General features: G+C 36.9%; 1 protein-coding gene across 2 annotated transcripts in view; it reads left to right on the plus strand.

Moving 5' to 3' along the window:
- The first annotated feature begins 10,048 nt into the window (after positions 1–10,048).
- Positions 10,049–25,279, plus strand: part of ARHGEF37 (Rho guanine nucleotide exchange factor 37) — an 80,179-nt gene continuing 64,948 nt past the window's right edge. Inside the window, exon 1 of one of the 2 annotated variants that reach the window (XM_056811454.1) lies at positions 10,049–10,226. The gene's annotated coding sequence lies outside the window, so the exon portion shown is untranslated. The remainder of the gene's footprint in view (positions 10,227–25,279) is intronic. The other variant, XM_007473855.3, reaches the window with a different exon arrangement.

The following is a 25,279-nucleotide window of genomic DNA, read 5'->3' on the forward strand; positions in this document are numbered from 1 at the left end:
GAATACTATTGTGCTCAAAGGAATAATGAACTGGAGGAATTCCATGTGAACTGGAACAACTTCCAGGAATTGATGCAGAGTGAAAGGAGAAGAACCAGGAGAACATTGTACACAGAGACTGATACATTGTGGTACAATTGAATGTAATAGACTTCTCTACTAGCAGCAATGCAATGATCCAGGACAATTCTGAGGGACTTATGAGAAAGAACACCATCCATATCCAAAGAAAGAACTGTGGGAGTAGAAACACAGAAGAAAAATGACTGCTTATCAGATGGATTGGTGGGGATATGATTGGGGATGTAGATTCCAAACAATCACCCTAGTGCAAATATCAATAATATGGAAATAGATCTTGATCCATGACACATGTAAACCCTGGTAGAATTGCTTATTGGCCATGGGAGGGGGGGGAGAAAAGATCATGATTCATGTAATGATGGAAAAATATTCTAAATTAATTAATTACATAAATAAACTTAAAAAAAAAACAGAATGGCAAAATAGTTGCTAATCTAAATTGGATAAGAAAATATCCTCTTTAGGAGTTTCCCCCAACAATGAAATCACAGGTATAGACCAAAAAAAAAAAATGTGTGTACTATCTATATATCATGAAGTTGCTTTATAAACCTATTATGAAAGTGTAAGTTATCAAAGTGACTTTTAGCTGGGGCAGCAAGGTAGCACAGTGGATAGAGTGCCAGGCTTGGAGTTAGGGGCACATGGGTTCAAATTGAGACTCAGATACTTCCTACCTGTATGACCCTGGCCATTACTTAACCACGATTAACAACCCCTTCCTGCTCTTTTGTTTTAGAATTGATACAGATAAATAAGGTAAGTATTAAAAAATTATATTAGCTAGCTATATATTTAAATTATACATTAACTAATTAATAAAAATGTGGGCTAATTTTAGTTAACCCATCATACTGTTGATTCATATTGTACTTGTGGCCCCTAAAAACCTTAGATCTTTTTTTACTCAAATTGTTCCCTAGTTACATACCTCTAATCCTGTAATTTTACTGATGATTAAAAAAACAAAACAAAACAAAAAAAAAAACAAATGTAGGACATCACATTTATCTCCACTAAATTAAATCTCTACTAACTAAATTTGACTTAATCTTCTAGTTAAGATCTTTTTAGATCATGATTTTGTTGTCTAATGTTTTATCTATTCTTGCTTTGCCTCAACCACAAGTTTGATGAACATTCATTTATGTTTTCCTTTTAGGTATTGATAAAAATATCTAACACTGGGTCAAGGTCAGATCACTTGAGTATTCTACTATATGCCAGAGATCCCAATCAAATTGATTCATTAATCATTTTCCTTTAAGTCTAGTCTATTCAACTGGTTTCTAATCTACCTAATTACATTATCATTTAATCCAAACTTCTCTACCTTCTTAATGAGTGAATTTGTCAAATGTCTTGCTGAAATCTGGTTATGGTAGGCAGATGGCATTCTCCTGATTTTATCTGTCTAGTGTCTACATCAGAAGAAACAATATGAGGTTAGTCTGGAATAATCTGTTCCAACCCACATTAGCTCTTCCAGAGCTCCCTTCATAAATACTTTGTAAATACTCACAAACCATTCCTCTAATAATGCTTTCTAGAACTTTCCTAGGAAACAATGTCAAACTTACTAGTCTATAGTTTGAAGAAGCTATTTTCTTTTTTGAAAATTGGAACATTTTGCTTATGACTCAGCAGCTCCCCTGTGCTACATAATTTTTTTTAAAAAAAACCCTTGCCTTTTGTCTAAAAATCAATACTAGGTATTGGTTCCAAGGCACAAGAGTGGTAAGGAATAGGCAATGTGGATCAAGTGACTTGCCCAGGGTCACACAGTGTAAAAATGGAGATTTGAACTCTGGACTCCATTCCCCAAAAGTCCTTGCTCACTTCCCAAAATGCCTTGTAACCTCACCTGGGCCAAGAGATGGGGTATTTAACCTGGTTGTAAAGGCTTCTAGGCCCTCTTTTCTACTTCCACTTTAGAGCAGACGTGTCTCTCATGATGTGAGTGAAATTTAATTGGGCCTCTTGGCCCACCTGGCACGTGCCTTTCTTACTTGTATTTTCTTTATATTTTAATCTTCAATAAACCTCTAAAATTATAATACTCCTTGCAGAGAGAACTAATTTCTACCTGCCTCAGTTTCCCTAAAATTTTAACTCTTACAACAGCTAGGAAGTGTCTGAGGGTAAGACTTTAACCCAGGACCTCCCATCTATGGGCCTGGCTCTCATTCCACTGTGCCACCCAGCTGCCTCATGTTTTGCATAATTTTTTAGATATCACTGATTTAAAAAAGCTGCCTTCACAGTCTCAATTCTTTTCAATACCTCCAGCTGGTGGCTTTAATTCAAAAATTATATGTTCTCTTCCTAGCTCCTCTCTCCCCTTTTCTCCCTTCTTTACCTCTATTCACTATCCCTCTTCCTTTATCTCTCTTCATTCTTTATAAGTGGAAAAATAGTGCTAATCTGAATTGGGTAAGAAAATATCGTCTATAAGGAAGAACTGTGGGAGTAGAAAAATGGAAGAAAAACAACTGCCTGATCACATGGGTTGATGGGGATATGATTGGGGATGTAGACTCCAAACAATCATCCTAGTGCAAATATCAATAATTAGGAAATAGATCTTGATCAATGACACATGTAAACCTGGTGGAATTGCTTATTGGCTATGGGAGGGGGAGAGGGAAAGATCATGATTCATGTAATGATGGAAAAATATTCTAAATTAATTAACTAAATAAAAATTTTCAATTTAAAAAAAGGAAGAGAATTTGCAAACTTCCGGTCAAGATGGCAGCTTAGAGAAAGCTAAAGTCCAGATCTCCTGAAACCCTTCCTTACTGATCTCAAACCAAATGCTCCTAGGGCACCGAAATTCAAAACGATCAACAACATAGACCCCGGGAGTCCTTCTCCTGGACCTGGACCTGAATAAAAGGTACGCCCCCCCCCCAAAAGCCAGAACCCGAGACCACTCGTACCTAAGGGGTAGGCAGAAGGAAGGTCCTAGGACTCATCCCCGCAACCCAGAGCGCCGAGTCCTAGTCCGAGGCAGCAGAGGCAACTTCAGAGCCCCACAGCCTGCTATTCTGAAGACCACATCCTGAAAACAACCTGATCCAGTCGAGGGGGCACCCAGACAGCAGGGAAACAGAGAGAGAGGGGGGGAGCTTGTAACCCCCTGGCTGGATCCTTCCATGGGAGTCTCACGAAATAAAGTCCCTGCCTCAAGGCATACTAAATTCAACCCAGGGAAAATTAATCTCATTAGGAGCCCTCTGAGCTCCTGGAAGCCTAGGCCCCTCCCCCCGCATAGTGCAGGAGCTGGCCGGCTAAGGCACAGGAACAAGGGCCAAGCTAGGCTTAGAGCGTGGAAGTAAGGCAATGGAGAAGCATCAGGAGGGTACCGAGGAGAGGAGGTCAGTAACAGGGACACACCAGCAACTCCTGGCTTCCCGGGAAGACAGAACAACAACTGCATAGAACAGACAATCTGCCTAGGGCTAAAACCTCTGAACGCCAGACAGAGATAAGAAAAGCTAGTTACCCCCCCCCCCCACTCAGATAGAGATGGCAAGCTCCACAGAAGCACAAAAGTCCCAAAATTCAAAAAGAAACAAGAAGAAGGGGGCGACTTTGGACACATTTTATGGAGCAAAAATACAAAACACAGAGGAGATAGAAAAGGAAACACAAGCAAATGCTCCGAAACCTTCCAAAGGAAATGGAAACTCTCCACAAACCCATGAAGAATTTGAATCTGAAATGATCAAAAAGATGGAAGCCTTCTGGGAGGAAAAGTGGGAAATAATGCAAAAGAAATTCACGCATCTACAAAACCAGTTTGACCAAACTGTAAAAGAAAACCAGGCTTTAAAGCAAGAACTAATAAAGCAAAACCAAAAGAGCAAGAAATTGGAAGAGAACATAAAAATATCTCACCGACAAGGTGACAGATCTGGAAAATAGAGGGAGAAGAGATAATTTAAGAATAATTGGACTTCCAGAAAAGCCAGAAATAAACACCAAACTCGACATCGTGATACAAGATATAATCAAAGAAAATTGCCCAGAGATTCTAGAACAAGGGGGCAATACAGCCACTGACAGAGCTCACAGAACACCTTCTACACTAAACCCCCAAAAGACAACTCCCAGGAATGTAATTGCCAAATTCCAAAGCTATCAGACAAAAGAAAAAATCCTACAGGAAGCCAGAAAAAGACAATTTAGATATAAAGGAATGCCAATCAGGGTCACACAAGACCCTGCAAGTTCTACTCTGAATGATCGTAAGGCATGGAACATGATCTTCAGAAAGGCAAGAGAGCTGGTCTTCAATCAAGAATCAGCTATCCAGCAAAACTGACTATATACTTCCAAGGGAAAGTATGGACATTCAACAAAATAGAAGATTTCCAACTTTTTGCAATGAAAAGACCAGAGCTCTGTAGAAAGTTCAATATCGAAAATCAAAGAGCATGGAATACCTGAAAAGGTAAATATGAAGGAAAGGGAAAAGGAGAAAAATGTTATCTTCTTCTTTTACTCAAACTCTCTTCTATAAGGACTACATTTATATCAATCTATGTATACTAACATGTGGGGAAAATGTAATGTGTAAATAGGGGGAAAAGAAAGACCAAATAGAATAATCTTTCTCACACAAAGATTCACATGGGAAGGGGAGGGGAAGAAAACTCCTATAAGAAGGAGAGGAAGAGAGTTTTTACTTAAACCTTACTCTCAGGGAAAACAACTCTGAGAGGGAAAAACATCCAGATCCATTGGGATCTTGAATTCTATCTTACCCAACAAGGGTAGGGAGAAGGGAAAACCAAGGGGGGGAGGGGGAGAGGGAAAACAAAAAGGGAGGGAAAAAGAGGGGGGAGGGGAAGGGAACAAAAAGGGAGGGACTAAAAAGGGAAACATCAAGGGAGGGGACAAGGGGGACTGATTCAAAGTAAATCACTGGACTAAAAGGTAGAGCCGAAGAAGAAAAGGTTAGAATTAGGGAAAGCTATCAAAATGCCAGGGAGTCCACAAATGACAATCATAACTTTGAACGTGAATGGGATGAACTCACCCATAAAACGTAGATGAATAGCAGAATGGATCAGAATCCAAAACCCTACCATATGTTGTCTTCAAGAAACATACATGAGGCAGGTTGACACCCACAAGGTCAGAATTAAAGGATGGAGTAAGACCTTCTGGGCCTCAACAGACAGAAAGAAGGCAGGAGTGGTAATCATGATATCTGATAAAGCCAAAACAAAAATAGACCTGATCAAAAGGGATAGGGAAGGTAATTATATTTTGTTAAAAGGGACTTTAGACAATGAGGAAATATCATTAATCAACATGTATGCACCAAATAATATAGCACCCAAATTTCTAATGGAGAAACTAGGAGAATTGAAGGAAGAAATAGACAGTAAAACCATATTAGTGGGAGATTTAAATGAACCATTATCAAATTTAGATAAATCAAATCAAAAAAATAAATAAGAAAGAGGTAAAAGAAGTGAATGAAATCTTAGAAAAATTAGAATTAATAGACATATGGAGAAAAATAAATAGGGATAAAAAGGAATACACCTTCTTCTTAGCACCACATGGCACATTCACAAAAATTGACCATACATTAGGTCATAGAAACATAGCACACAAATGCAGAAAAGCAGAAATAATGAATGCAGCCTTCTCAGATCACAAGGCAATAAAAATAATGATCAGTAAAGGTACATGGAAAACCAAATCTAAAACCAATTGGAAATTAAACAATATGATACTCCAAAACCGTTTAGTTAGAGAAGAAATCATAGAAACAATTAATAATTTCATCGAGGAAAATGACAATGGCGAGACATCCTTTCAAACCTTTTGGGATGCAGCCAAAGTGGTAATCAGAGGTAAATTCATATCCCTGAGTGCATATATCAACAAACTAGGGAGAGCAGAGATCAATCAATTGGAAATGTAAATAAAAAAACTTGAAAGCGATCAAATTAAAAACCCCCAGTAGAAAACCAAACTAGAAATCCTAAAAATTAAGGGAGAAATTAATAAAATGGAAAGTGATAGAACTATTGATTTAATAAATAATACAAGAATTTGGTACTTTGAAAAAACAAACAAAATAGACAAAGCACTGGTCAATCTAATTAAAAAAAGGAAGGAAGAAAAGCAAATTAACAGCATCAAAGATGAAAAGGGGGACAGCACCTCCGATGAAGAGGAAATTAAGGCAATCATTAGAAATTACTTTGCCCAATTATATGGCAATAAATACACCAATTTAGGTGATATGGATGAATATATACAAAAATACAAACTGCCTAGACTAACAGAAGAGGAAATAGAATTCTTAAATAATCCCATATCAGAAAATGAAATCCAACAAGCCATCAAAGAACTTCCTAAGAAAAAATCCCCAGAGCCTGATGGATTCACCTGTGAATTCTATCAAACATTCAGAGAACAGTTAATCCCAATACTATACAAACTATTTGACATAATAAGCAAAGAGGGAGTTCTACCAAACTCCTTTTATGACACAAACATGGTACTGATTCCAAAACCAGGCAGGTCAAAAACAGAGAAAGAAAACTATAGACCAATCTCCCTAATGAATATAGATGCAAAAATCTTAAATAGGATACTAGCAAAAAGACTCCAGTAAGTGATCAGAAGGGTCATCCACTATGATCAAGTAGGATTTATACCAGGGATGCAGGGCTGGTTCAATATTAGGAAAACCATCCACATAATTGACCACATCATCAAACAAACCAACAAGAATGACATGATTATCTCAATAGACGCAGAAAAAGCCTTTGATAAAATACAACACCCATTCCTATTAAAAACACTAGAAAGCATAGGAGTAGAAGGGTCGTTCCTAAGAATAATAAACAGTATATATCTAAAACCATCAGCTAATATCATCTGCAATGGGGATAAACTAGATGCATTCCCAATAAGATCAGTAGTGAAACAAGGATACCCATTGTCACCTCTACTATTTGACATTGTACTAGAAACACTAGCAGTAGCAATTAGAGAAGAAAAAGAAATTGAAGGCATCAAAATAGGCAAGGAGGAGACCAAGTTATCACTCTTTGCAGATGACATGATGTTCTACTTAAAGAATCCTAGAGATTCAACCAAAAAGCTAATTGAAATAATCAACAACTTTAGCAAAGTTGCAGGATACAAAATAAACCCACATAAATCATCAGCTTTTCTATATATCTCCAACACAGCTCAGCAGCAAGAACTAGAAAGAGAAATCCCATTCAAAATCACCTTAGACAAAATAAAATACCTAGGAATCTACCTCCCAAGACAAACACAGGAACTATATGAACACAACTACAAAACACTCTCCACACAACTAAAACTAGACTTGAACAATTGGAAAAACATTAACTGCTCATGGATAGGATTAGCCAATATAATAAAAATGACCATCCTACCCAAACTTATTTATCTTTTTAGTGCCATAGCCATTGAACTCCCAAAATATTTCTTTACTAATTTAGAAAAAACCATAACAAAGTTCATTTGGAATAACAAAAGATCAAGGATATCCAGGGAAATAATGAAAAAAAAACAGATATGATGGGGGCATTGCAGTCCCAGACATTAAACTAGATTACAAAGCAGCAGTCATCAAAACAATTTGGTACTGGCTAAGAAACAGAAAGGAAGATCAGTGGAATAGACTGGGGGAAAGCGACCTCAGCAAGACAATATACGATAAACCCAAAGATCCCAGCTTTTGGGACAAAAATCCACTATTCGATAAAAACTGCTGGGAAAATTGGAAGACAGTATGGGAGAGATTAGGAATAGATCAACACCTCACACCCTACACCAAGATAAATTCAAAATGGGTGAATGACTTAAACATAAAGAAGGAAACCATAAGGAAATTGGGTAAACACAGAATAATATACATGTCAGACCTTTGGGAGGGGAAAGGCTTTAAAACCAAGCAAGACATAGAAAGAATCACAAAATGTAAAATAAATAATTTTGACTACATCAAATTAAAAAGCTTTTGTACAAACAAAACCAATGTAACTAAAATCAGAAGGGAAACAACAAATTGGGGAAAAAATCTTCATAGAAACCTCTGACAAAGGTTTAATTACTCAAATTTATAAAGAGCTAAATCAATTGTACAAAAAATCAAGCCATTCTCCAATTGATAAATGGGCAAGGGACATGGATAGGCAATTCTCAGATAAAGAAATCAAAACTATTAATAAGCACATGAAGAAGTGTTCTAAATCTCTTATAATCAGAGAGATGCAAATAAAAACAACTCTGAGGTATCACCTCACACCTAGCAGATTGGCTAACATGATAGCAAAGGAAAGTAGTGAATGCTGGAGGGGATGTGGAAAAGTAGGGGCATTAATTCATTGCTGGTGGAGTAGTGATCTGATCCAACCATTCTGGAGGGCAATTTGGAACTATGCCCAAAGGGTGACAAAAGAATGTCAACCCTTTGATCCAGCCATAGCACTGCTGGGTCTGTACCCCAAAGAGATAATGGACAAAAAGACTTGTACAAAAATATTCATAGCTGAGCTCTTTGTGGTGGCCAAAAACTGGAAAACGAGGGGATGCCCATCAATTGGGGAATGGCTGAGCAAATTGTGGTATATGTTGGTGATGGAATACTATTGTGGAAAAAGGAATAATAAAGTGGAGGAATTCCATGGAGACTGGAACAACCTCCAGGAAGTGATGCAGAGCGAGAGGAGCAGAACCAGGAGAACATTGTACACAGAGACTAATACACTGTGGTATAATCGAATGTAATGGACTTCTCCATTGGTGGTGGTGTAATGTCCCTGAACAATCTGCAGAGATCTAGGAGAAAAAACACTATTCATAAGCAAAGGATAAACTATGGGAGTGGAAACACAAAGGAAAAGCAACTGCCTGACTACAGAGGTTGAGGGTACGTGACAGAGGATAGACTCTAAACGAAACTCTAATGCAAATATTGACAACATGGAAATGGGTTCGAATCAAGAACACATGTGACACCCAGTGGAATCACAGGTTGGCTATGGGGGTGGGGGGAGGAAAAGAAAATGATCTTTGTCTTTAATGAATAATGCTTGGAAATGATCAAATAAAATATTATTTTAAAAAAAAAGGAAGAAGAAAATATCCTCTTTAGAAGTTTCCTTCACTAGTGAAATCACAGGTATAGATCAAAAAATGAATAACATGTTCTACCTACATCACGGGGTGCTATAATGAAAATGCAATGTAAACCTTAAAGCATTACAAAAATGTGTTATTTCTCCTCTTTCCCTATCTACATCTTTCTCTTTCCATCTTCTCCTTCTCCCTCTCCTTTTTCCCCTCTCATCACTCCTCCATGTAATATATACATATTTAGGAAATAAAGATCATTATTCTCCATTTTGTAGGAGAATAAACTGAGATACAAAACTGTTAACTGCTTAAAAGCGTTTAGAACTCTGCCTAGCAGGTAGTAAGCGTTATATAAATATTAGCTATTGATGGGTATTATTTAAGCAGCACTGGAAGCACTTCCCTGAGAACTGGATTTTTATCCCTTCTCCTTTCTCTGCCTCTCAATTTCCCCATTTGCAAAATGAGTGGGATAACCTGATGACAACTATGGGCTCCAGTGGATTTCAGTAGAATCTGTCAATTCTAAAGTAGAAAAGCAAACATCAAAAAATTCATGGATTAAAGCCTATATTAGACCTTTCTTTCCTGAAACCCCTGGGAACGAAGCTTAATTAGAGGTTGCGGATGAATGACAAATGAAGGGCAGGAATACCCGTTGTCAGCCAGGATTCCACCACTGGCTAATTGCCCCAAATTGGCTGCTCTGTCAGCCTTTGGGCAGACTATAGCACTCTCAGTCTTTCAGCCTGGGGAAATAAAAGCAATCTGAATGACAATCAACAAAAGAGCTGGGGCTGTTCCTGCGCATGCACATTACAGTGGAGGCAGGTCCTGTCCCGACTGTCAGCCTGCTTCTGCCTGCTCCGTGGGCTGGCCATGGAGAAACATTCAGTTGCTTGTTAATTTTTTTTTTTCCAGAGACTGAGACTACCTTGAGCAGCCTGAAACGAGAGGAGAAGGCTGCGGGAGTCCTGTTCCCTGTGGATTGGGAGGTAAGTTGAAGATAAGTGCTAAGAGCTAGGAATAGTCAGAGATCTCCTCAAAACAGGTTGCTTGGTTAGGAGACAGCTGAGTGATGCCTGTCGCCATAGGAGTTCAGTGGGAAGACAGATCACCCTGCTGAGCCCCCCGTCACTCAGCCAGCCTGTTGAAGGGCGAGGAGTAATAGGGAAAGACATGGCTTGTCAGGAAGGCAGGACAGGACCCCCACAGGCTGGGCCCGAAAAGGAGATTCGAGGCATTGTTTCTAGGGCAGGCTGGGAATACTCTGGAAGTTTACAAGGACAATAAAAAAAAAAGGCCACTCTCCGTGCCAAAAGTCATGGTTTAGTTCTGAAGCCAGTCTGTGATTTTTCAGGGAATTGAATTAAGCCCTTTAAAAAGCAGGTGGTGTCCTGATAACAAAAGCCTAATTTGGCAGCTATGCAAATCTGGGTCTGTGGGCTGAATGAAATTGGGGCATATCTCTATGATTTTAGCTTATATAAATTACATTTTAACAGGGAAGCCCGAAGGAAACTCGAGTTCAAATCCTAATTTTGCCAACCTATCCCAGTGACATTCGATAAGTCATGTGACATCTACGAGTTTTAGTTTCCTCATCTTTAAGGTGAGGATAACAACACTTATACTGACTATCCCACAGCATTGGACTAATTATCCAATGAAATAATGGGTGAGAAAGGGATTTATCCTACAGTTTATCATATTATTGTTGTTGTTACTGTTCATAGCCCAAGTACAGATATCCCTTGCTTAATGAAATAAAATGATTACCTGTAAAATGAATCCTATTTCCCCATTGATTACACGGTTGAAGATGCATTGTGATGGGAAGGGGGAATCAGTCTTTTGTTATAAACAGCATCATATTTAGTACAACAAACCCTTAAAAATTAAAGTGCCTCCAAGATGCAGATCAGAAATCATCCATGCATAAGCATCTTATGCAATCCTTTCCCCATGTCAGTTAAAGACTTTTATCCATATGAGATATGCAGTTCATTTTTATTAATGTTCTAATTAGCTTTTAACTTCATCTTGAGACAAGAAGTTTTATTTCTCAGAGGTTTGTAAAAATATACTGCTTTACAAAAATTATCCTGGATTTTGTTACAAAACTTTGGGTTTTGTTGGGTTGTGCAACAATGTCAGAATATTTCAAGTTATTGACCTAATATCAAATTTCTGTTATTATTTTTATTGTCTTTATGATCAACCTGATAAAAGTTTATGCAAAATCCAGTTAACCTTTTTCTTCTTCTTCCTCAGAATCCCCTACAGGGTTTATGTCTATGTGTCCCCCAAAAAATTATTTTGAAGTTTTTTAAAGGCCATAAAGGAAAAGACCTTTTTGTATATTAACTCTGAAATTTCACTGAAAACTGTTAGAGGCAATCAGGAATAGTGGAACACTGGATTCAGTGTTCCTTGGGTTTTTTGGTCTTGACCCTGACAATTACCTTGCTGATTTTTTTAAACATTTTTTTTTAGCTGTGTATCTTTTGCAAATTACTTAACTTCTTTGAACTTGAATTCAATGATCTGGCAAAATGGAGGTGGAAATGTTTTCTTTAAGGAAAGTGCATTGTAAACTAAAACATGCTGTTTAATTGTGAATATTAATATGAAAATAATGAGAAATAAAGAAAAATATTTAAAATAAATAAAGAAAAGATAATCCTTTTACTTTTGCCCTTCATCATTTCTCTTCCCTTCTCCAATCAACTGCAACCTCAGTCATCTCCTCTTCCTTCATTCAACTCTTCTTATCTGTCAGTTCCTTATCTATGACATTTATACTAACATTATATACATGTATATGTCTTTTATACAAACATTTAGAAGTCTTCCCTCATCCTTAAGAATATACATACATGCATAAAACATATATGTATATTCAATAGATTCAACTATTCACTCTAAATAGGGCTTCTGTGAATTTTTTCCTTTTTGATATGTAGGTAATTATTTCAATGCAATTAGATCCTTTTTCAATCCTATGTATTTTCTATATTTTGAGTTGGGGACCAAAGGATTCAAGAGATTGACAAAGAAGTCCCTTACACACACAAAACGATCAAGAATGTCTGATTTAAATTATTGTGGTATATCACCTCTGTTTTTTAGCCAGACTCCTGAAAGACCTGTCTAGATTCATTGCCTTCACTTACTCTCATTCACTTCCAAGGTCACATAGGAAGGCAGTGGCAGAAACCTAGAGCTTTTTGCATTAAACTATATTTTGATTGGTTGGGGGTGTGAGGAGGTGAAGCTATAAAATGACAGGAGTAAGAAAAGACAGGAAAAATCATTTAAAATTTTTTTTAGAAATCTAAAATTCACCAGATTGCCCTATTAGCTGCATGTCTCTGGGCAAGTGACTTCACTTTTTCCTCATCTGAAAAATTGAACCTTTGAGCTAGGTGATTTCTAATGTCCTTTTCAGTTGTAAGATCATGATGCTGGGTTGTTCTATAATGATCACTAGATTTAAACTTGGAAGAGTTGGTGTTGAGAAAGTGTCATGTTTAGAGAAAGGCACAAGATTACCAGGATAGTGGGGAGACTAAAGACCATGCCATGGGAACATAGTGTCATAGATTTAGAGTTGGAAGGGGCCTTAGAGGTAATCCAGTACAATTCATTTATTTGAAGAGACTGAGTTCCACAGAGATGAAGTAAATTTCTCAATTTGTCAAGGTGAGGACTGGATGCCAGGGCCCCTCATCTTAAATCCAGTGCTTTTTCTATTGTACCTTGATGTTTTCCTTAGTGTCAATGAAAGGAACTGAGGAAGTTGTACCAGGAGAGGACAAGACTTGAGGTTGCTGAGAGGTTATGATGATCTCATGCATTAAAATGCTGGAAAGGTTATTAAAGCTGATTTTCTTTGGCCCCAGCAGAAGATAGTAGGGAAGGAGAAGTAGAAAGGCATATTTTAGTTCTTTATAAGGAAAAAACAACTTAAAAAAAAACCCTTACCTTTCATCTTGGAATCAGTACTATGTAGTGGTTCCAAGGTTGAAGAGCAGTAAGGACTAAGAAATTGGGGTTAAGTGACTTGCCCAAGGTCGCACAGTTAGGAAGTGTCTAAAGTCAGATTTGAACCTAGACCCACCTCTGGGCCTGGCTCTCAATCAATCTCAGCACCCAACTGCCCCTCCCAAAACAACCTTCTTAAAGCTTTCTTCTGAAAGCAATGAGCTGCTTTAGGGAGCAGTGTTCTCCTTGTCACTGGAGAATTTCAAACTGGCAAGGTGATCCCATGTTGTGAATGTGATTGCTTTCCCAATTTAAGTATGGATTGAATTAAATACCCTCCAGGGGCAGCTGGGTGGTGAAGTAGATAGAGTGCCAGGCCTAAAGTCAGGAATACCCATCTTCCTGAATTCAAATGTGGCCTCAGACACTGTCTGGGTAGGTAACCCTAAGCAAGTCACTTAACTGTTTGCCTCAGTTTCCTCATCTATAAAATGAGCTTAAGAAGGAAATGGCAAACCACTCCAGTATTTTTGCCAAGAAAACCAAATGGGGTTATGAAGAATCAGACAAAACTGAAATGATTCAATGATAGCTACCTTCTAAGATTTTTAACTCAGATTTTAGGATGCTTAATCCCAGTTCTGATACTCACAGGCTGCATGCCCCTGGAAAATCATTCCCCCTGAACTTTGCCTGTGTTTTCCAGGTCTTGATCCAGTCCTGATGGGGCAAAGACAAATGTGGTCTAGAGGGAAAAACTTGATAAAATTCAGGGAAAATCAAGAATTATACTGGGCTACTTAATTGGGGCCAAAAAGCCAATCAACAGGCTGAAACTGGAGCTGGTCAAAAGGGAGTATTCAGGTTAGGGTCATAGACTGCCTGGAATAATTGGTGTTATTCAGTGGAGAGCTCCAGCCTTTATGCTAGAGGAATAAGATTGTCACTTAATAAGATGCAGAGCTTTTGCTCCCTCACAAACTGTGTCCTCACCTTTTCTTCTCTGAGAAGGCTCCAGGTCCAGCTCTGCCTAAGAAACTGCATTGTAGCAAAGAACATTCTCTCTGATTTATGCAAATTAGGCTATGACCAAGGAAATGTTATCTAGAATTACTGGCTCTCTCTGAAGAAGACTGGTGGCCACTACCCTTAAAACAGCAAGGGCTCAAGTGGAGGAAAAGGGATATTGTTCTTGCTCTCTACTGTGGTTTCCAGACCATTTCAGTCCCATTGTAACACCCAAGCTATCTTTGCATTCCATCAAAATGGCTTACTTGCTAGTCATGAAACTAACTGATCATTCCACCTTCTACACCTATGCATTTGCACAGGTGTTGCCTCCTTCCTGCCATGCCTATAATCTATTTTCTTCTTCCCCTTCCCTCTTAGAATCCTGAGCTTTCTTCAAGATTCAACTCCAGTGCCACTTTGAATGGAAGTCTTTCCAAATGCCCCCTTAGTGTTCTTTGCTTTTGTTTACATTTTATATCTCTCACCTCCAACACCTTCCTTAACTTCACTTCCACCCCCCAACCCCTCCACTCCTTGAGGACAGGAACTATTTTTCAAAGTTTTTGTATTTTAAGAGCCTAACACATAAGAGCCTTGCATAAAGTAGGTTGTTATTAAATGCTTTAAACTTTTTTTTATTTTTATTTAAATTTGTTGAATATTTTCCTCTTCTGGACTTTGTGTTGGGGATGAGTGAAAGCACTGAAATTCTTCTGAGGTTCTTGAAATTTGCTCCTGCCATCCTCTTCTCATTCTTGTGGCTGCTATCTGTTAACCATTGGGTTGTTTTCACTTTTTCTGTTTTAGAAAGAATTTTTTTATGAATAATATTAATTACAAATATGATAGATTCAATTTTATAAATATTTACATTTCAATTACATTTCAATCCATTAAATGTTGTAACTTTTCAATCATTCTTTTAATATGCATTAGGATTCTTGGTTGTCCATTTGGTCTTATTTATTATTACTTTAAAATTTTTTTAATTTTATTATTATTTTTTACCAATTACATGTAATAGCAAATCTCTACATAAGTTTCCGAACTTATATGATCCAAATTGTGTCCTTCCCTGCTTCCCTTCCCACTCCTGGAGTTGGCAACAACTCAATCTGGGTTTTATATATATATATATATAATCATGCAAAACATTTCCATATTGCTCATTTTTGTAAGTGAATAATCTTATAAAACCAAAATCCCAAAACATAAACCCAAATAAACAATTGAAAAATCATATACTTTCATCTGTATTCCTACTTCAACAGTTCTTTCTCTGGAGGTGGATAGCATTCTTTGTCATAAATCCCTCAAAATTGTCCTGGATCATTTTACTGCTGAGAGTAGCAAAGTCTATCACATTAAAAATATTCCACAATATGACTACTACTGTATACAGTGTCTTCCTTGTTCTGCTTATTTCATTCTGCAGCAGTTTGTGTACGTCTTTCTAGCTCCTTCTGAAATTATCCTGTTGTTCATTTTTTACAGCATAATAATATTACATCACCATCATATACCACAATTTGTTTAGCCATTCCCTAACTGATTGACATCCCTTCAGTTTCCAATTCTTTGCCACCACAAAAAAGGACTGCTAAAAATATTTGTACAAGTAGGTCCTCCCCACACCCCTTTTTTTCCTCTTTGGGATACAGACCTAGTAGTATTATTTGATCAAAGAGTATACATAATTTTAGAGCCTTTTGGGTATAATTCCAAATTGCCCAATTCCAAATTGCCCTCCAGAATGGTTGGATCAGTTCACAACTCCACTAGCAATGCATTAGGGTCTTAGTTTTGCCACATCCTCTCCAGTATTTATCATTCTCCTTTACTGTCATTTTGACCAATCTGAGAGGTGTGAGGTGGTACCTCTGAGTTGTTTTAATTTAAGTTTCTTTACTAACAAGAGTTTTAGAACATTTTTTTCATAGGATTATTGATGGCTTTGATTTCTTAATCTGAAAACTGCTTATTCATATCTTTGGACAATTTGTCTATTGGGGAATGGCTTGCATTCTTATAAATCTGACTTATTTCTCTACATAGTTGAGAAATGAAGCCTTTATCAGTTTTTTTCTAGTTTGTTGTTTTCTTTCTAGGTTGCATTGGTTTTATTTGTACGAAGCTTTTTAATTGAATATAATCAAAATTATTCATTTAATATCTTATAATACTCCCTATCTCTTGTTTTGTCATCAATTCTTCTTTTCTCCAAAGCTCTGACATATAAACTATTCTGTTCCCCTAATTTACTTATATCATCCTTTATGTCTAAATCTATGATTACTTTTTTATAGTCATAGTTAATTTGTACTTGATCCTTCTGGTTCTACTTTTTTCATTTTGGGATATTTCATGAAGGTCTTTCCGTTTTAAAAATTCTTGTTCCATTCTATTTTAAAAATCTATTAACTTACCACAAATTATTTAACCATTCCCTTATCAATGGACATTTTTTAAAGTGGTTTTTACTTTTTATTGCAATTATAAATAATACTACTATGAAAACTTTGAACTTTAACACCTTCATGATAGATATACTCAATAATAGAATTACTGAGTAAAAGGATATTATTATTTTTATAACTTTTACTTTGTACTTTCTGATTAGAAAAGAAATTAGAAAGTTTCTACTCCTTAGTAATTCTAGAAGCAATAAATAAGCCCATCTTTGGCTGAAACTTTACCAATATTTAGGGAATTTTTTTGTCATTTTTTTCTTTTAATTATTTTTGCCAATTTGATGAAGATGTAATGGGGCCTAAAAGTTGTTTTAATTTGTGTCTCTTTAATTATTTGTGGGGTACAGCATTTTAGAGCACAATTAATCGATTGTGTTCTCTTTTTGTAAATTATCTGTTCACATCCTCTGACATTTTTTTGTGACACAGTTTATGTCACATTCTTTGACTCATTTTGTGCTTGTATGATTTTAATATTTCACTATATATGTTAGATACCCAGTTTTGTGATAGTTTCCATAAATATTTTTCTCAGATGTTATTTTTCCTTGGATTATTTCTGTTGCATAGAAAAAAATTAATTTTAATGTAATTAAGCATTTCTCCGTTTTCCTAAATATGTTTTCCTACTATCTTAATAGGAATTATTACATCTACTTCATTATTGGGACAAATGTAAACATTTTCTTCTGTCTTTATGCTTATATTTTTTATTCAGTTGAAATTAATTTTTAATATGGTATGAGATATGAGTCTAAATCACTTCTCAGCAAAGTGGTAGTCAGTTTTGCCAATAATATTTATTAAATTACATATGCCTTCTTCAGTTTTTACTTTACTTTCCATAGGTTTTCCAAGAATTAATCTTGAGTATAAATTTAGTCAGATGTCATGTTTTATTCCATTGGTCTATTCTTTTCTTAGTTTTGATCAAAATTGCTTTCTAAAAAGTTTTAAAAGTATGAGTGAAAAACTATACTCATCAGTTTGTTTCCCCATTTCCCCATTATGCCCCCTTCATTACCCATTTGTTTTTCTATTTCCATTTTATAATTTTATTCTATTTCATGAAGCGATTGATATTTTAACTGGTATTATATTAAATATGTAAATTGATTTGGGGAATATTGTCATTGTTAGATAGCTAAAATGCTAGATTTGCATAAAGACAGAGTTCAACTCTCTTTTCTCAACTCTCCCTAGCCATTTTATTAGCTGTTTAATTCTGGGAAAGTAATTTAATCTCCCTGGGACTCAGTTAATATTCCCTGCCTTCTATGGAACTCTAGTAGTCATTCCATTTTTTGTGTGTATCTTCAATGTCTCCATCTTCATTGACTCATTTCCATGTGTCTAAATATATGCTCATGTGTCCTCAATCTTAAAAAAAAGGCTTTTCTTAATATCTTTAGTGCATCTGATGATCACCCAATTTCTTCCTCCCTTTTATCACTAAATTTATGGGGAAAAATTGTCTTACTAAATGTTGCCACTTGTCACAATTATAAAACACCTACCATAGGTAGTCACTGTGCTATGTACTGCAGACACAAAGAAAGGCAAAAAAATGGTTTCTGTTCTCAAAGAGTTTATGGTCTGATGGGGGAGACAACATGTAAATACCTATGTACAAACAGGATACCAATAGGGTAAACTGGAAATAATCTGGGGGTAAGTACTAAGATTATAGAAGCCTGACAAAGGCTTCTTTTAGCAACTGAGACTTTAGCAGAGATTTGAAGGAAATTGGGGGAAGACTAGCGTCACCCACAAGGAAGGAGAGAGTTTCAGAGGATAGTCAATGAAAATGCTCAGAGTTAGAAGATACAGAGTCTTGTTTGAGGAACAGCAAGAAATCTATTGTCACTGGATTGAATAGTATGGGGATTGGGGTCTAGTAAAATGTTAGGCACTGAAAAAAGGAGAGGGTCATGTTGTAAAAGGCTTTAAAAGTCAAACAGGAGTTTATATTAAGTCCAAGAGGTAATAGAGAGCCCCTGGAGTTTGTTGAATAGGAGGGACAAATAGACCTGCTCCTCAGGAAGATCACTCTGACAGCTGAAAGTAGGATAGGCTGAAGCGGGAAGAGAAGGATGGCTGGAAGAAGAATGGAAGAAGAATATTGAACTAACCCAAGTTTGTGTTTGATAAAGCCAGTGTAGTGACAGTGTCAGAAGAAAGAGGGAGAAACTCGACAACTGATTGGATATAGGGGGAGAGAGATAGTGAGGAATCAAGGATGACACTTAGTTTTCAAGCCAGAGTGATTAGGAGGGTGTTAGTGCCCTGGACAGTAAGAGGGAAGTAAGGGAAAGGATAGAGTTTGGGGAGGAAGATAACCAAGTTCAGCTTTGACTATGTTGAGTTTAAGAAGTTAATGGAACATATAATTGGAAATGTACAAGGTGTAGGTCAGGAGAGAGGTTAGGGCTAGAAAAATAGATTATCAAAATATTGTTCATGTTTGACAACATACGCCTTATTCCAACACCTCTAATCCACTACCTCTCTGCCAAGAGGAAGGAAAACTATTTCACTTTCAGTTTTTTGAAGTCCCTATGGCTCATTTCTTGCAGTGGATATAATGCTGAACCTAAAGTCAGGAAGAAAGGTTCCTGAATTCAAATCTGGCCTCTGGTACTTACTAGCTCTGTGACTCTAGGCAGGTAATTTAATCTTGTTTGCCTCAGTTTCCTCATCTGTAAAATGAGCTAGAGAAGGGAATGGCAAACCACTCCAGGATCTTTGCCAAGAAAACTCCAAATGGGGGGCAGATGGGTAGCTCAGTGGATTGAGAGTCAGGCCTAGAGATGGGAGATCCTAGGTTCAAATCTGGCCTCAGACACTTCCCAGCTGTGTGACCCTGGGCAAGTCACTTGACCCCCATTGCCTAGCCCTTATGACTCTTCTGCCTTGGAGCCAATACACAGTATTGACTCCAAGATGGAAGGTAAGGGTTTTTTTAAAAAAATAATAAATTTAAAAAAAAAAGAAAACTCCAAATGAAATGATGAAGAGTCTGACACAACTCAGCAACATTGTTCATTGCATTGGTCTCCATGGTTGAGATCTTGTTAAATTTTCAGTGTGTGAACAGTTATACCTCAGAAATCAGTAAATGTCACAAATCTGGGTTGTCTGGACATAAGAAAATGATGATGAAATGTTCATAAAACAGATTAAACCTTAAAATGTATCCTTTTCTGGAGGTGGGAGGATATCTTGTTTTTAAACATTTACCAGCAGACTCCTGAGAAAGATTTCAAAAGGGTTCAGCTGGGATGAGATAACAAATTTGTATCCCAATCTCGTGGCACAGTGCCATAGAGATAGTAAACTAAATTATTGTTTGTTTGGTTAGACATAGATACATATTTTTGCTGTATTAAGTAAAGGTCACTCTACTTCTTTGTTTTGGGGAATTTTTAACATAATTGAGTACTATATTTTATGTAAGGTTTTTTCTACCTCAATGGCAGAATCCCAGGTTTCTATTATTAATATGAGTTACTATGTTAATTATTTTCCTAACAGCAAACCATCCTTGCATTTCTGGTATAACTACAGTGTTGTCATAATGAATTTTTGAAAACATATTGCTACATGTATAATTATTTGCCTTCTCAAGGAGGGAGAATAGGGGAGAGAATTTGGAGCTCAAAATTTAAAACAATGCTAGTAATTGTTTTTATATGTAATCAGGAAAAATAAAATACAAATAAAAAATTGTTATAATTATTTTTTGTCAGTCTTTGGAAATTGTTTCATACCTTGTTTAATAGTATTATTGGCCTATAATTCCACATCCTCCCATTTTAACTCTTCTCCACTTTGGGAAGGACAATGTTTGTGTCTTTGGAGGTTGGGATGTTATCCTCTTTTTCTGTTTGAAAATATGCTTATCTGTGGCATGGGGATTATTTTGTACTTTAAATTATTTAATATAATTCACTTGTGAATGCATTTGGTGCTTGAGATTTTTTTTTTCACCAGAAGTTCTTTTATGATTTCTCAAAATTTTCCTAAGATCAGATTATTTATCATTTTGGCATTTTACATTAATTTCATTAGGGTTTTCACTTTTGTTGACATTCTATACCTTCTAAACATGCTATACATGGATTTCTGATCATTTTATTTCCTCTATTTGTGGTTATTTCCCCCTTTTCCTTTTGTATTTTATAAGTTTAATTTGTTCCCTTTTAAAACATGGTTTTCATTTCTTCTATCTAAAGTTCTTCTCACCAGTGACTAGCTGGCTAGAGTCAAGAATTGTATTCAACTCTCATCTCTGACATACACTGACTACTGGATGTAGGGCAAGTGATTTAATCACTGACTGCCCAAGGTAGCTCTTTAAGACAATAGCAAAATGCTTATATGCTTTGAGGAATGAATGGTGTTCCTCTCCTGGTTTGGTCTACCCTGAGGAAATCCCAAGCTTAATTAAAAAACAAGCAAACAACTCATATTTAATTAAATTTGGGGGGTTATTACTTTGTTGATATTCTAGGCTTAAAAAAATTACATGTTCCAACTGTCCTCTTATTTGCTAATATATATTCAGGATATAATTTCCCTCTTAAAAACTTCTTGAGCTGTGTTCCATTAATTTTGGTTTGTTAGTTGTTTTCCCTCCTTCCAATCTCCCTTCTCTAACTAGCTTTTGCTTATTCTGCTTTGTTATGGAGCCCACTAATGTACTTATGCAATATTAGACACAACAATAGGACACTGAGGTAACATACAGAGCAGATAAGTAGAGTGCTAGGCCTAGCATCAGGAAGATCTGAGTTTGAATGTGACTTCCAACTCTCACTAGCTGTGTGACCCTGGGCAAATCACTTAACCTCCCTCAACCTCATCTATAAAATGGGGATAATAACACTTATCTCAGAGGCTTCAAGTTACCAAAATAATTACCCTGTTGCTCTGGACTAACTATTCTCTCCCTTCCTCATACATTTTCATTGGGTCTCTGTTTTCTTATAGAAGAAAATATGAACTCCAGGTATTTAAAGTCCTCTCTCCACAAACTTTTTAGTTTTATTTCATATGTAGAGGTTGTACCCCCAAATTTTCTAAATACTTCTTTTTTTAAAACCTTGATCTTCTGTCTTAGAATCAATAATAAGTATTGGTTCCAAAGTAGAAGAGTGATTAGGACTAGGCAATTGGGATTAAGTGACTTGCCCAGGATCACACAGCTAGGAAGTGTCTGAGGTCACATTTGAACTCATGACCTCCTGTCTCTAAGCTTGGCTATCTGAGTCTCCTAGCTGCCCCTCTCTCTATACTTATACAAGTTTTTTATTCAGTAATATTTTTCTCCCCCAAATCACATGTAGAAGTCATTTTTAGCATTTGTTTTCTCACATTTTGAGTTCCAAATTCTTTCCCCTCCCTCTCTCTTCTCCCCTTTCCCTGAGATAGTAAACAATTTGATATGGGCTATATATGTGCTAATATGTAGTGCATATTTCCATATTTGTCATATTATGGAAGAAGATACATAGCACTAAAAATAAAGTTAAAAAAATAAGCCAGCTGAAAATGGCTTTCTTTTGGCTTTGAAAATATCTTTTTAGCAGGATGTGAAATACCCTTGAAAAGTTAATTCTATGACCTTGTCTTGGGTACATCTGAGTTAATTCCATCTTGTTGATTAAAATCCTGGATACTTAATTGGATCTACACTTCACTGACATGAATTTAACACCTAGGCTGCAAACAAACTTTAGAACAGACCTTTAAAGTTAGTACTAGAGATCTGGAAGAGTAAGACTATTGACTGGAAGAAATGGAAAAGAGTGGACATGGAACTAACAGTTGGGGCAAAGAGAGTCTTTACATCCCAGAATGTCCCTTGGGGAACCAATAAGCCCAGAGATGACAATAGTGGCAGGACAAGAAATGAGCTCTTAGACTCACAAGAGGAGCTTCAGGACCAGGCCAAGTTCTTAGACCAAACATGAATTATAACCAAGGAGGATCCAACTCAGACCTTGTACTTTATTAGTATTGTGAGTTATAGGGATTATGCTAGTCTGAAAGAAAAGACATTAACTTTTTAGTGAATCCCCTCCCACCCCCAGCATCCCCAAGGCTACCCTCTTTGTTTTGGGAGGTACAACCATTTAGTAGTACTATAAGTCTTGAGAACTGTTTAGGTTCCTGGGATGAGGTGGGTGGGGCTCACTGTTGGGGTAAATTATTTAGTTCTTTGGCAGGCCCATATGGGAGGAGGCATACTGAAGTAGCATTCCATTTTCTGTCTTTTCTTTGACATTTTGTTCCCCAGAGGGCTTGCTTGGGAGTTGTGAGTGTGTATTCCTTTGTAGAGAGACCTATATTCTGGATGTATTCTGATGCTAAGCTATGTTCTGATGTTCCAAAGGGACATCCTCATGGAGGAGGAGGGATAAACCAAAGAAAATATTTGAAAAAGATGACCCAAACTTATAAAAACTTTAAATTCTGGATCATGAGTTACCATCATTATAACACTTTACGTATTCCACTGATCAGTAAAATTAGAGTACTCCATTCTTCCTCATTTTCACCTGTCACATTTCCTTTGGGTTCAGCCTGGGTGCCATTATGAAGCTTTCCTTAACTGTACCATGATCCAACCCTCTTCCCAGATGAAAGAGTCCTTTCTCACCTCAAGTTTTTCTAAAGCACGTATCTTGATCTCTTCTCTTCTTCATTGTACTATCATATTTTATGCATCTTTGAGGGCAGAAGCTTTGTCATTTTTCATCTTTATATCTCTACCCATTTGAACAATGCCTTATTCATAGCAGGCCTTTAATACATCTTCATTAAGTGTAATAAAAATGAACTTCTCTCTGTACCAGTTAGAGCTCCAGAATGTTGACATTTCAGGGTGTTTTTCATCCAGATCTGGAGGAGCCCTTTAGCATTCTAAAAAAGCCTGAATTCATTTGGGGGACAATTATTGTCTTTTGGTGTTCTTGGTGATGTGTGGTTTGTAGAATAAGATCCAGGTCTAAGGAAGTTATAAAGAAATATTAACTCTGTCCAGGCCCTACACAGAGTAGGAAGTCAGTGAACATAGCTGACTTCAATATATATATAATTTGTTTAGGGAGAAGGATTTTTGTTTCATTTTTCTGAGAGAAGCCTTGCCAGTTCAGAGAATGTAATAAGAGAAATGCCAAGTTTGCTCTGCTTGCATTTGGTTTTGTCTGCATTAGAAACCAGTAACTGAATTAGTAAAATACTGAATGAATCTCTTAATCCCTTGCATTGTTAAAAGCACTAAAGCACTTTACATTTTATCGAGCTGTGTTATCATATACCTTATCAAATCATGCTCGCAACAGCCATGTTGTGGTCAGACAAGGCATAAGGTACAACTGGGCTCATAATTTTAGAACGACATTGATAAGCTTGAGAGAATCCAAAGGAGGGCAGCCAGGATGGTGAAAGGCCTTGAGTCTGTGCCGTATGAGTATCTGATGAACAGACTGGGTATGTTTAGTCTGAAGAAGAAAATCCTTGGGAAGAGGAGGGGGAGGAAGAACATGATAACTGTGTTCAAGTGTTAGAGAGGCTGTCACATGGAAGAGGTGAAACTTGTTCCATTTGATCCCAAAGGGCAGAACCAGGAACAATTAGTGTAAGTTGCAAAGAAACCAATTTAAACTAAATGTCAGGAATAATTTCTGAACAATGAGAGTTGTCCAAAAGTTGAAAAGGCTACCTCTCTAGGAAATGGGTTTCCTTAGAAACAAGGAAGAAACAACCTTCAAAGGCTAGATGTCTGACCACTTTCCTGATATTTTAAGAGTGGGAATTGTAGATGTCATCTCATTTGATCTTCACAACAACACTGGGAAGCATATATTATTTTTATGACTTAAAAAAAAAAACTATTATTAGAAACAAAGGAGGGAACTAAGATAGACAGAAGTTAAGTGACTGGCCCAGGATAAACAGATAGAGAATGTCTGAGTCTAGATTTGAACTCATCTTCCTAATTCTAGGTTCAGCAAACATTATGTCACCAAATGCCTCATAAGTGAAACTCAATGGTTGCTAAGGTCCTTTCCATCTCTCAGTTTCCATTTCTCAGAGGAAAAAATTGAAACTAATTGAGAAATCAAATGACTTATCCAAGGTTAGGAGGCTATGATGCACTTGAACTAGTACCTTCTGAAAACTATGCCTCTTGAGTCCTAGTCATGCTTTTGTTGTTGTTGTTGTTACTATGTGGCAAATGGCCTTAGGACTTGATAAATATTTCTTGATCTTGAGTACAGAAACTGTTTCTTGTTTTATCTTGTAGTGGCGAACCTATGGCACACATGCTTGGGGTGGGGAATATCAGAGCCCTCTCTGTGGGCATGCCTATTGTTGCCCTAGCACAGAATTTGCCAGAATTAGTTCCTAAAAAGCCAGAGGGACTAGGGGCCAGGCTGCTCCCCTCCCCCTCTCCACACACATTGAGGACATAACCTGCCCCTCTGAAAGATTTGCTATCATTGGTATATGACCTAGCTCAAAGCATTGTACTCTTTGTAGGGAGTAGGTGGCTAATAAAATGTCCTCTT

This window comes from Monodelphis domestica, chromosome 1, assembly GCF_027887165.1.
Source record: "Monodelphis domestica isolate mMonDom1 chromosome 1, mMonDom1.pri, whole genome shotgun sequence".
Lineage (NCBI taxonomy): Eukaryota > Metazoa > Chordata > Mammalia > Didelphimorphia > Didelphidae > Monodelphis > Monodelphis domestica.